At 37.6% G+C, this 13,382-nt stretch overlaps 1 protein-coding gene and 1 pseudogene across 1 annotated transcript in view; both read right to left on the reverse strand.

Moving 5' to 3' along the window:
- The window catches only part of LOC141432267 (apoptosis-resistant E3 ubiquitin protein ligase 1), a 73,350-nt gene that overhangs the window by 40,852 nt on the left and 19,116 nt on the right, over nucleotides 1-13,382 (reverse strand). The window lies entirely within an intron of this gene.
- LOC141431660 (protein Wnt-5b-like) lies at nucleotides 5,850-12,279 on the reverse strand (annotated as a pseudogene).

Genomic DNA, 13,382 nt, shown 5'->3' on the forward strand with positions numbered 1-13,382 from the left:
AAACATTTTTACTAACAAACCACTTAAATATTATTTTAAATTAATTAATGATGAAGAAATCCTTACCTATTACAGTGTTTTCAGCTTGTTTTGTATACTTTCTGTGGTTAAATCTATAGTGAGGTACGAATCTCTATTTATTTCTTTGGTAAGATTCTCAACATCTCTGTTAAAATTTTGGACCACACTGTTATTATTTTGTACTCTTGAAATCTTTGAAATATTTAACTCCGATATGTTGTTAGTTTTGTTGATTAGAGGGTCGAGCTGTGAATAGGCGTTGAACATTTCTGAGGAGTTCCTGTATCCCTCATCATTGATAACAATCACGAGTTATTATTCTTACGTAATTTCCCATGGGTTGTGGTTGGTCCTTAATTGGCGACAATTTTCGCTTCTTGGGTGTTTTGCATTCATCCAAATTAATCGTGTCTAATGAACTACTGCTTTCATTCCTTAATTGCGAATAAATTTCTTATACTCTTATTCTTTCGAGCCCATTTCTTTTTTCTCAAGTTATCGCCTTTCCTTCGCGTCATTGGGGCGTTCATTTGGCGACTCAACGAGTCAGATCGGGAACTTGAACAAGAATTAGTCTGAAATACACGGTAAAATGTTATAACAACTGTGAATTATGTACTGTCCTAAGAGCTTGAAAACACTTAACAATTAACACCACTTGCCACACTTAAGTTTTAAATGATGCCAGATGTTGTGAAACCCTTGGTGCCGAGAATGAAATCTATTCAAAGTTTTAGTGAGGTCAAAATAATAACAATGAAGCACCCTTTTTTTTTGCATCGCTGCCTTGCAGTTTTTAAATGTATGATAAAACCTTGTTAGTAATAGTAGTAGTAAATAAAGCATGTTATGAGAAAGAATATGTGATGTTTGCAGCCTTATTGTCTCGATGAAGCACACACCATGCATAATCATATTTTTACTTTTACCTACACGCGTTGAACGTAAACACCAAGAAAACTTTTAACTAACACGTTTTCGCGACGTCGATGGCTTCCCCATGACAATGTTTATAATTTTTTGGTTTCTTTCACTTGTATTTTCTATTAATAAAAACCTTATTCACTGTTTCACTTTTTTTCCAAACTATGTTTTTGTTTCATCAACTTGACTTCGTCGATCGTCGTACAAAAGTTCAAGATGGCGGACGGATGGATTCGAATTCTTTTTTTTTAAGGTTATGCGTTACAACTCACGCAATGATAACGATTTAATTTTGAATCGCAAATTATATTTGACCACTCACCACACAAATAACAATTTTGTAACTGCACAATACTTTGATTACAGTTAATTTATATTAAAGCTTATAAAAGAGGGGGATGAGTGCTTTAGATTTTCTTCTGAGGTTTTCTTGAATACAACCCGAACTGATATTGCCAAGGATAAAGAAGTATTTTCGAAGAGTACTCTCTTTACTTTCATCTTGTCGTCAGTCGTAATCGTAACCTACGTAGAATTGGAATTTTTCGTGCCCGGGGGCTACTACCAATTCAAAAATCATATCGAAGTTCATATCGTATTATCTCTCTTACTCTCGTATTAAATAACATAAGCGTCAGCGAGACGCCAAGATATGAAGTTTGAATTTTGCGCTTGTAGTAGGGCCGAAAATAAGGGGAAATACCTAGAAAGTACACGACACGTCTTCGACATAAATAATGTGCATGACTAAACTTGACCCACGGTGTTTTCACTCCCTTATAATTCAACGAAAGAGTGCTCAAGCAGAAATATGGGCTAGCCTTACTAAGAGCTTTACCCGCTGGATGCCACTGTGATCAGTTTCCTTGACTGACAACTCTATTTCTGTTAATGTATTCGCGTCAGTATGGCGGGCTGTAAGTCACACCTACGCTACCGCCTACATCTTTTTTTATCGACTATCGGAAAATACAAGCATTTTTGTGGAACAAATCGTTCGATACTCGTTATTTATCCGACACGTTCGATTAACGCCCACGCGATTGGCCGCCGGTACCAGCGCTAGCGCTATGACCATCATTTTCTTTTTTGTCATTTCTTAATTAGACCCCGAAGAACCGCCATAGTGGTACAAATGATCTAATATTTTGTTTGTGTCACCATCTCCGAGTCTACGTCCCGCTGACGCTAATATTATTTCATTCGAGAGCGAGAGGGACGGTACGATACGAAGTTCGATTTTAGAATTTCGTAGTAGGCTACTACTTGAACTTGAAGCCCTGCAAGGCTATCCGAAACTCGAAACTCGAAGTTCGTGTCGTGTGGTCCCTCTCGCTCTCGTATTAAATAGTATAAGTATCAAAGGACCGCACGACACGAACTTCGAGTTACGAGTTTCGGAGTAGCCCTGCTGGTAGTAGCCCTACTGGCGGAGCTACTACGAAACTCGCAAATCGAAGTTCGTATCGCACCGTTCCTTTCACTCGCGCATTAAATGACTTAAGCGTCAGCGGACGGCAACATACGAAGTTCGAGTTTTGCACTTCTTGGTTTAGTGCGGCCCTAAGACTTGCTGGGCTACTCCGCAACTCGAAACTCGAAGTTCGTGTCGTGCGTCCCTCTGACACTTACACTGTTTGATACGAGAGGGAGAGGGACCGCACGACACGAACTTCGAGTTTCGAGTTTCGGAGTAGCCCTGCTGGACACAAAGATGACGATCAAGGGTTGCCACATCAAAAATAAAATACTTACATACTTGCTCGATATTGATTACGAACTATAATCGGTTAATATTTTCAGCAACAATAGCACAATATTTAGATTTTCTTTCTTTCTTGTCTTTCTTAGAGAGTTTAGTAATAGGTACCTATCTATTCCTTCGTATATTTTTATAATAAAAAAAATCGATGTTAAAAAAAAGCAGGAGTCTATATGTCGCTCCGAGAGTTTGGCTGAATCTACATATAACTACGGGCCTCACAATGTTGAAAATATTCAGCCGTTTAGATTACAGAGAGGTGCAAAGAAATAGACATAAGTACCTACTCGTACAGTCAAGTGCAAAAACAAGTATCTATTCGAACCACTCAAAAATATGTTACTATGGCCTTATTGAGTCGGAATAAGAGTATGTGGTACTTATTTTTGAAACTTTGAATAAGTGCATATTTTTACACTTAACACATAAATGAAAGGAAGGATACTTTCGTTTATGTACGAGTAGGTAGGTAATGTACAGTCATCTGCATTAATATCTGCCACAGCGGAGCGTGCAAAAATATCTGACACGTCCTTCCGGCCCTAGAAATCGAGTCGTATCAGATATTTATGCACGCGTGTTGTGTCAGATCATTGTGCTGGTTGGTGACTGCTTACGCACATGACCAGTATTAACTCACAATGCCTGTATTACATGATGAGTTCTATGTAGATGTTAGGTTAAATTATTATTCAATACAGTTTTATTTTCAGCATTGAATGTCAGGGATGTCTATTTCTTGGATTGGTCCTCTCTGTACCTAACCTGAACGGCTGAGGAAAACGCTGGTTCTCTTAAGATTGTTTTTTTGGAATGTTTTTGTATTTTTTATTTCAATTCCAAATTTTTTGTTACTTTTACGGTCATCCCGTAAAACCTATATCGAAAAAGCGCTGCTTCCCAGCGCTGGTCTTATTTTTCTGGTTTTTCTGTGCATCTATATTTCAGTTTGTATTTTCGCTAGTTCTCTGTTAGTTCCCTACACGAAGCAATGAAACACGACTGTTTTTATGGGTACTTATCAGTTTATTTTATTCACAAATGCGGAAAACTACATCACTACTACAATGGAAATGCATTAGGCATAAGTATAATAACTAAGTGAGCAATAAATTATTCATTAATCCTTTAATAATTAGTGAAAAGGAAACTTAGCATGCTATATCACTTTGAGGTTCAACTTAAAATAAGTACCTAATTAAGAACTGGAAAATTATAATCACTCTGTAAGTGAGGGTTGATGATCAAGCTGTTTACTTCGGTTGGGAAGAAAATAAACAGAAACATTAAAAAAAATAAATGTAGGTACACTAACAAACTTTTATCATTTATGTTTAAGTAATTTGTAAAAATTACAAACTTTTATTAATTTAATTATATAAAACAAGTATACCTAAAGAAATGAATAGAATAAAAAATATTTAAAGCTCTTATTATTCGTGTTTTGGTCTGATTGTGTTAGTCTTGGTATCCGTTCATTTCGCAACTAACGTTTGGCAACCTGTTTCATTTCGCAATTTTTCATTTCGTAAACTCTAAAAGTGTAAATATTTCAGGATTTATTTCAGGGCCCATCACGCAGAACCCTTAGGTTAGGTTAGGTTAGTTTTATAATTTTACTTGCAAAGTGTTATTAGTGCAAATAGCAATTTAAAAATGTACTTATGATGTACCTAATTGCTAATCAATCATTAAGTCCTCCTACTTGCTATACAATTATTTATTTACTATAATTATTTACTAGTCGTATTAAATAATTTACCTACATTAAAATGTCGAACAAATGAGCCTCATAGTTGGAAATATTACAAATTAGAAACAGTTCATGTCATTAGTACCCCGAGTACTCCGAATAGACTGTAAACAAATAATATAAAAGTCACTAGTGCTGCTAAAAACTGGTAATTTATTCACTTTCAAAAATATTTTATGACTGTAACTTCTGACTGCGTTGCCGAAGCTGATTTATCCAAAGCTTAGACGGATTGTGACTGAATATTGACATTAAATTTCCGCTTCATACCTGTGATCCTGAAAACAGGGGGGCTACTTCTATAGCGTGTGACACTGACGTTACGAAGCTCCGCCTAGAGCTAAGAGAAGACCCCGGCTCGCTTCATAACCGACTGAGCCGCGGTCTACAACCGCTGGTCGCCTGCATGCGCGCCGTTTTCTATGGTTTTGGACAGCTCGCGAAGATGTCAGTGAGTTAGTTGGCTTTGGCGCGGGCAGGCGAACGAACAATATTTCGCCCTGTGTGTGTTTTACTGCTCTGTATTGTGAATTTATGTGAATAAAGCTAATTGTGGAATAAACTAGCTACACTACTAATTTAGAAGTTCGTATCGTATCGTCCCTCTCACTCACGTATTATATAATTATGTAATATAAGCGTTAGCCGGACGGCAAGATATGAAGTTCGAATTTTGCACCTCGTAGTATTAGGGCCAGCAGGGCTACGAAATTCGAAAATCGATGTTCGTATCGTACTGTCCCGCCGACGCTTATATTATTTAATACGAGAGTGAGAGGGACGGCACGATACGAACTTCGATTTTCGAATTTCGGAGTAGGCCCTCAGGGCCAACAGAGTTATAACAACAAAATTATTCTAATGAGGGTTCCGTTTTTTCCTATTGTATTTATTTTATTTTATTTATAGTCGAAGAGATGCGTTAAGTAATAATAACTTGAAGAAATATATTTACAAATAATATCTAAGTACTTATTTATAATAATACTTTAACTTATTTTAAACTCTACTCACTACTCCCTCCTCTGCTTACTAAATAGTAGATATAACAGCTTAATCTACTCAAAGACATTAATACTTAATCACATTTCTATATAATGTAATACGTAGAGAAACTGTTCCATGTCTAAATAATTGCAATGAACTAAAAGAATTTCCTTGCTCACCCGCGACCTTACGATAGCTAAGTTTATGCAAAATATGCGTGTTCATGCAGTTCCTCCACCTCCACACTGTAAGAACACACACAAATCACACAAACCCATCTATCACCCACCACACTACACTACACTGACGCGTTTCGAACTCAACCAGAGCTCATCTTCAGAGTGACACAACCGTACACCAAACTAAATGCATGAACACGCATATTTTGCATAAGCTTAGCTATCATAAGATCGCGGGTGAGCAAGGAATTTCTTTTAGTTCATTGATATGGACATCAGCAAAGTAACGCCTGATTCAATAAATTATTTAAATAATTGCAGTAAATTCAAGCTGGTTTGAATATCACGTTGCTGTGGTAGGATTTACTGAAGTCCACAAGGGCGATGTCAACTTCGTTACGCCTGCTTCCCAGTGCTTATCTCTCTAACAAATATCCTGATGGCCTTCCATCACTTGCAGGTATACACCTCAACAGTCTTGACGCAAGTATTGCAGTCGACGCGCAGCACCAGTGGAACTTGCAGCCGCAGCGCTCTTTGACGGTCATCTTCTTTGTGTTGTAGCCGCGGCACAGCACATGAGGAACAGCCGTCCATGCCGGCTGAAGTGCGGTTGCATTCACGCCCGTGGTGCCCAGGGAACCCTGGAAAGGAAACGATCTTTTACCTATGAAATACAATGGTTACATCAGCCGGAAGACGTCCTTTGCTTTGCGACTCTCTACAAACAAGCAAATGACGATATATTGCGCCACGTCGGCTCGCGTTCGCAACTTTGTTGGGTCTCCTATATATAAATGGTATCGGCCGCATTTTCGTTGTACGCTGCGTCACACTCACATCACAGACTTTTCTATAGATGTTGTCGTATTTTTCACACGTCGATGTTGTGCCTTGACGTCGTACGGAATTCAAACTGTTTGCACCGCGTGTTTAGTTATTTCGAACCATTGCAGCGTCAAGTCATGTCTAGCGTCATATATAAAATGTCCAGATTGAAACTGAAATGTCCTCGTCCGTTGCGGACGTATTGACCGCCGACGCTGTACGTTAAGTTCAGGGCCCGGGCCCACTTAGCGTCTTTCGAGCGTCGTCGTCTAGTAAACGCCCGCGCAGCGAGACGCGGCGTCAATAGGGGAGGGGCGCTGACACACCTGACGTCGAAGCGACGCTGTGCGGATGCCGCGTTGACGCTGCGCGGGCGTTAACGAGACGCTGGCGTCCGAAAGACGCCACTGGCGTCGCGGCGCCACAACTTGAACGTTACGTCGACGCTGCGTGGGCGTTTACTAGACGACGACGAACGAAAGACGCTAAGTGGGCTAAGTGGGACGTTGATCGGAACGTTGACGCTGATATCAGACGTTGCGTATATAAAAGAGATCATAGCCTAAGCCTAGGATTTAGAATCAAGGTCTCACCAGCGATTCATTCCTCACGCAGTAGTTGGGCGAGTCTTCGAGGTACACGAGGTCCTGGGCGGTGGGCAGGCGGTACCGCGGGTCGCTCAGGCGCAGCTTGCCACGACGGGACACCTTCACCTCCGTCGCACCCTCGTACTTGTCGCGGAGGTAGTCGCCTGGATAATCAATTAATGGCCCTCAGTCTAAGGTCGAGTAAAGTCTAAAGTCGAGTAAAGTCTAAAGACGAGTAAAGTCTACAGCTGATTCGTGGCTTTTCGCGGATTTTTGCAAAATAGGTAATTAATTGCTCAACTGTTTTAATGGACAAACGATTTGTTTTCGAAACTGTAAACTATTCAGGATATATTTCAGGTCTATCCTGTAGAACCCTACAGGTTAGGTAGGTTAGATTAATTACAATCCTGACACACAGTAAAAAAAATCATTCATCCTTTGGATCATTTGAGAAAGAAAAATCGGGAAAAATTAGAGAGAACCAAAAACAATGAACTGCATAAAACAGAGATAACGCTCGAACACCTAAACGGCACGTAACGAACATGAAAGGTATTTTAGATTTACGTCAATATAGCCACCGCATCCGCTCGCCGCCCGGCGCCCACTTTACAACATCTGCGTGCCTCGTAGTCGAAACTGAGTTGCGCGGGATAACCGCACCCCTCATATAGATTTCGATTATTAAGCGACATTTGCTATTCCGAGATATTATCATGTTCGTTGATAGTCAATAATTACAGATTGTACCTAAGACGATGTTTAGGAGTAAAATCCTAAGATCTCGATTTTATATTGTCTATCGCGTGACTTTCGACAAAAGATTAACATTACATTAGGTCAAGAAAATATTCGACCATCCGATTAAATCAATATAAACTATACTAGCGGCACACAATTTGGCGCACTCTACATACAAAATTACCTACCTATTTTTGCATACATTGAGAGCCAGATTTTTTGCCGCTCAATAGGTACCTATATAGGTATATCATATCTGTCGACGCTGTTAATGGTATATGTTTTGTACAGTCTCATCCCAGCCTATATACGTCCCACTGCTGGGCACAGGCCTCCTCTCAGAACAAGAGGGCTTGGGCCATAGTTCCCATGCGGGCCCAGTGCGGATTGGGAACTTCGCACGCACCATTGAACCGCTTCGCAGGTTTGTGCAGGTTTCCTCACGATGTTTTCCTTCGCCGCAAAGCTCGTGGTGGTTTGTACAGTCTAGTCTAGGTCAAATATATATGCATATTTGGGTACTTTACTACGTTAACGCTATCACTTCGTGTTTGAACTTTTGTATATTAGTTGTCAGACGCATAGAGTGACAAACTGATAAAGTACAAAGTTTTAAAAATATCATAAATTATAGATCCTACTAGACTAGAACATGCGTTCGGCGTTCTATCTATATCATACCAAACAAACGATGCTCTTCTATTTTTCCTTTAATTAATAGTCGGATTAAACAACACATTCTGGAGTAATTTATTTCCGAAAACCATCATTAGAGTAGGCAGTGAAATAAAATATAATTACAGGCCTTAAACGATATATCACTTTTGGAGTGTTAATAGAGCTATTTAATGATAATGAATTCTGTTTTAGTCTACCTTTGACCGAAATTACGTGTTCAGTCGATAAATTTAAGCTCGAAAACTTTTGGTGTACAGAGTTGATAATAAAACTATAATGCTACTCACTCTATCATGCTAATTTATTTGAGCCCAAAATTTAGATACATTTTATAAAATTTATACTTACTTTGATAAAAATAATCTGGGATTTGATATTCTGGGAAAAGTTTGTTTTGCTCAAACATTGGTAATCCTGCAATTGCTAGGTACTTCATTCATTTACTTAATAGTTTATCAGTCTGCCACCGAAATTTATAGACACATTTATTCTAAAATTATGAGACTTACCACTGTAGATATATTGTAGCCGCTAGAACAACAATTCGGCTAATCCTAACTCGGTGAATTTGGTACGTACCTAGTGCGTACCTATGTAAATAACTAGATTCCCGGAATAAGACATACCTAAGCTACTTTTTTCCGAAATTCTCGCAGGACTGGCCACAATGAAAGTTTGCATGCATTTTCTTCATAAAAAAGTAAATGAAGACTAATAATTTTTGGGGATTCTCCTGGAAATGGGCAGTGGGCTGGGCAGTGGCCGTAAGTTAAATATTTTTAAGTTAGAAATTCATGGGCCAGTATACACGCTGCTTAAGTAATTTGTAATTTAATTTGACATCAGTAGGCGTTTGATATACGCGCCCTCCCGAGAGATGGCACTCTTTGTGTTTCGAGCCCGTAATTACACGTCGAGTCAATGAAACATATAATTTTGTTTAATCTATGGCATATCATTGAGCCACAGACCCATTTTTTTTTCTTTAAAATATTAGTGCCATCAACGAAAGACGCGTGATTTTGACAAAATTAGACTAAGTGTAATAAGAATTGTAAATCTGTTTAAAAAAAATACCTCGTTGAGTTTCTTGTCGGATTCTTCTCAACAGAGGTTTTTCCGAACCGGTGGTAGATTTTTTTTGTCATTTTTAGGTGCTTGTTATAGCCTAAATTGAATAAAGATATTTTGATTCTGACTTTGAACCACGACACGCGTCATCGTGAATGACTCTACCTATAGCTACATAGGTACTACTACATTAACTTGTCTAAAGAATAATCCCCTTATTCATAAAACTTAACAAGCTTATGTTAACTAACAAATGCTTTGTCCCTATCTAACAAATACAAATGTCGAAGTGACAGATAAGGACAAACGAATTTTAGCGGCATTTTAACTAAAATAGGTTTAATGGTCGTTTATGAATAAGGGGGTAAGAGATTAAATCGTAAAATGAGAAGTCATTCCAATTTAAATACGCTTTAAACCCAAATTAAAAGTATTAAGCTGTTTTTATTAAAGTCAATGTCGCAACGGTATTAAACAGTTTGCCGCCATGATACCATAAAGTCAGATGACGATTTTTTTAATTCGTCTATTAGGAAAAGGCAAAGGAATCGTAAAGTAAAATGCTTGATTAAGTCGCGTTCATGCATAACTTAATTTATTTATGGTTCTATAAACAACTTAGGAAGGTTTATTAGACGGCGCGGCATATTTTTAAATAGTTTTCTTGGGACGTATTTTTACAATTCGGAAGAATATTTAGGATCGTTTGTTTAGTGGGTGGTCTGGTTTTACTATAGAAAGTGAGTTTAAATCATAATTGGTTTAGGTTAGGATCATGGACTGAGCTATTTTTTAAATAAGTAAATTTGCTGCGTGTTTGCTGCCTTGTGTAGAGGCACCGACTTCTAACTGATAAAGAATTATATTAATGAGGTTTTGGTGTCGATTAGTGTTTTTTATATATATTTTCAATATCACGCTACGATTTAACTTAACACGAAAAGATTTTATATGCATAAAACCCGATCTGGAGGGAGTATTGGGACAGAATGAGCCTTTGTTTTATTCCACGTAGGTATCCATTTGCTGGGCGAGGCCAGCCTAAGTAAGCTATCAATTCAATGCCGACTTTATCAAATCACCACAATTTAGCTTCTATAGCGAACAAAGGAAACTATTTAGTCGGTAACTGGAAATTCATCTACCAGGGCACCAGAACATGTAAGGTATTAATATCCATCGCGGGCACTCGCCTATGAGGATACAATGGGCTACTCTATCATTTTAATTACGTGCTACGGAACGATAGTTTTTGTGTGAAATGGAATGTAAATGTATTGGTAAATGAGGTAGTTGACTTGACACTAGGTATATGAAGATAGGATAAAGCAATAATTTCAAGATGAGACTGTAATAAAAATGGTTTATTTCAGTCCTGGGGAACCAGATTAAATTTCAATGAAACATTTAACTGCAAAATTAGATTTTTACTTCGTTGCTTTTTAACTTATACATGGAGTGCAATGGCATGTTAGCATTACCAATATTCTTTATTTTTCCTTTTTTTATTAATGACGATGGAAGCATTCTACACTCCCACTGAACATCCCTGATCCGTGATACATCCCTGTTTAATTATTCATGTATTTTTTTCTTTTATTTTATACATAAGTAGTTTTAAGTATTTTATTTGTAGCAGCTTTAGTTTGCGAACAGTTTTTCGACTGCAATGGAAATTTATTCAGCAGTAAACAGTTACGTTGCAGTTGGAAAGCAGAATGTAACCGATTTGAATGTTTTTAACACAAAAGCTAATACGTTGAACTTCTTCCCACGGAAGTATTGAATTTATCCACGCGGGCGAAGCGGCATCGTAATTGTATAATTTTTAAACAATGTATACAAACACTACTAATAAACTACAGAAGATAATGGCGTACATTAACATAATAACATACTATGTAACCGAGTGTGTTCTTTTGTCAGTATAAGTAGATTATATAAGGTAAATAATGATATTAGAATTACTTACAATTCCCTCAGGTTTGCCATAAGACGTATTAAGGTAAGTAAATAGTTGTCATACCTATTTTCTCACTGGTTAGGTCAAACCGTGACCAAGTTCAGGAGAAGACCCTAAATTGAAATAAAAATCTGCATGAGCTTCTTTAAAATGTTTTTGCATCTAGTATTGATAACGCGACTATTCAAAATTATCTTACAACAACAATAAAATAAATGCAAAAAAATTACAGTCGAATTGAGAACTCTTCTGTTTTGAAGTTGGTTAAAAATAACAATTCCAATTATCACAGCTCAAAATCTAAGCCGAGTTTAGACTTGCAAGAAAAATCTTAATATGTAATGACATTTGCTTGTAATGGTCAATCGAGCGCCGCGATATAATGCAATTTGCACGATTTTTCTTGCAAGTCTAAACTCGGCTTTTGTGTGGGTATACCCACATTTTTAAAAAATGTGAAAAATAGAAATTTCTCGAAAACGGTGAGACTTTCAATAAGATATTTTCTATATCTGGTAGTGGACTTTGCTCACCTATCTCCCCCTAAGTTGTCTATACTGACGAGAGTCCTGTCTGTAGTGTATTATAAAAAATGACGCTAATGTTCTGGAACTGCTCACCTATCTCCCGGAAGGTGGCGAGCTGCTGCCAGCAGGTGATGAGGCTGCAGGATCCGGAGACCCCGTGGCATTTGCACGTAACGCGGGACTTCTTGATCACGGCCTGAAAACAGCACATAGAATATAGGGTGCTAACAAATTAGGTAGAAGCCACCAGAGTTGAGGTCACGCACACAAGAACATGTTATGTAATGACACCGGGATTGTGACATTCACTCATTTATTTCATTCATTCTCCTTTTATGCAATCAGTACTTCAAGTAGCTGTGTGTGTGTGTAATCATTCATTTAAACTCTTGTGGCACTATCTATACTTTAAGACTTACCCCCTTATTCATAAAACTTAACAAGCCTATGTTAACTAACAAATGCTTTGTCCCTTTCTAACAAATACAAATGTCGAAGTGACAGATAAGGACAAACGAATTTTAGCGGCATTTTAACTAAAATAGGTTTGATTGTCGTTTATGAATAAGGGGTTAAAGTTTAAGTTAGCTTACATCTTTTTTTTTGAATAAGCCAAACTTTTATTATGTAGGTTATCGAAACTAAAATAACCATAAGTCAACTAAATACCTAACTTAAAAACTTATAATACTTACCTACAAAATTAAACCTAAAAAGGCCCCCGTGGCATCGTCGAATGGCGATGGCGATTCGTTGAGAGATAATAAATAGGATTTTTAAATCCTACTATGTATATTATATCTTTAATATACTACACACTACATATACTATATATACATAGATACATATATATAATAATAATATTATAAATGTGAAAGTTTGTGAAGATATGTACAGCGCCATCTATTGATTGCAAATGAAGTTAACACGTCATTTTTAGAGCGAGGTAAGGTACGTCACCGTTACTTGGACAGCGCCCTCTATTCTTATTTAAACTTAAAATATTTTCCCACGGGAACGAATTACCGGGATACCAAGTATCTCATGTCTCAATGCAGCTCTTTGTCTATCTCTACGCCAATTTTCATGTAAATCCGTTTAGCTGTTATTGCGTGATTGAGTAACAAACATCCAAACATCTTCACAAACTTTCGCATTTGTAATATTAGTAGGAAAGTAGGATTTAATTATCGAATCTGAGACAATTTCTTTAAATAAATACGTGTCCAATCAATTATTTAACACGTTTACTTGTAAAGTCGACAAACAATATGCTAATGTACCTACCGTTACGTCAAAAATTAATCCGTATAAGTAGAAAATATCGTAAATACGAGTAATACAATACAATGTAGCGA

The sequence above is a fragment of the Choristoneura fumiferana genome, chromosome 10 (assembly GCF_025370935.1).
Source record: "Choristoneura fumiferana chromosome 10, NRCan_CFum_1, whole genome shotgun sequence".
In the NCBI taxonomy this organism is placed as follows: Eukaryota; Metazoa; Arthropoda; class Insecta; order Lepidoptera; family Tortricidae; genus Choristoneura; species Choristoneura fumiferana.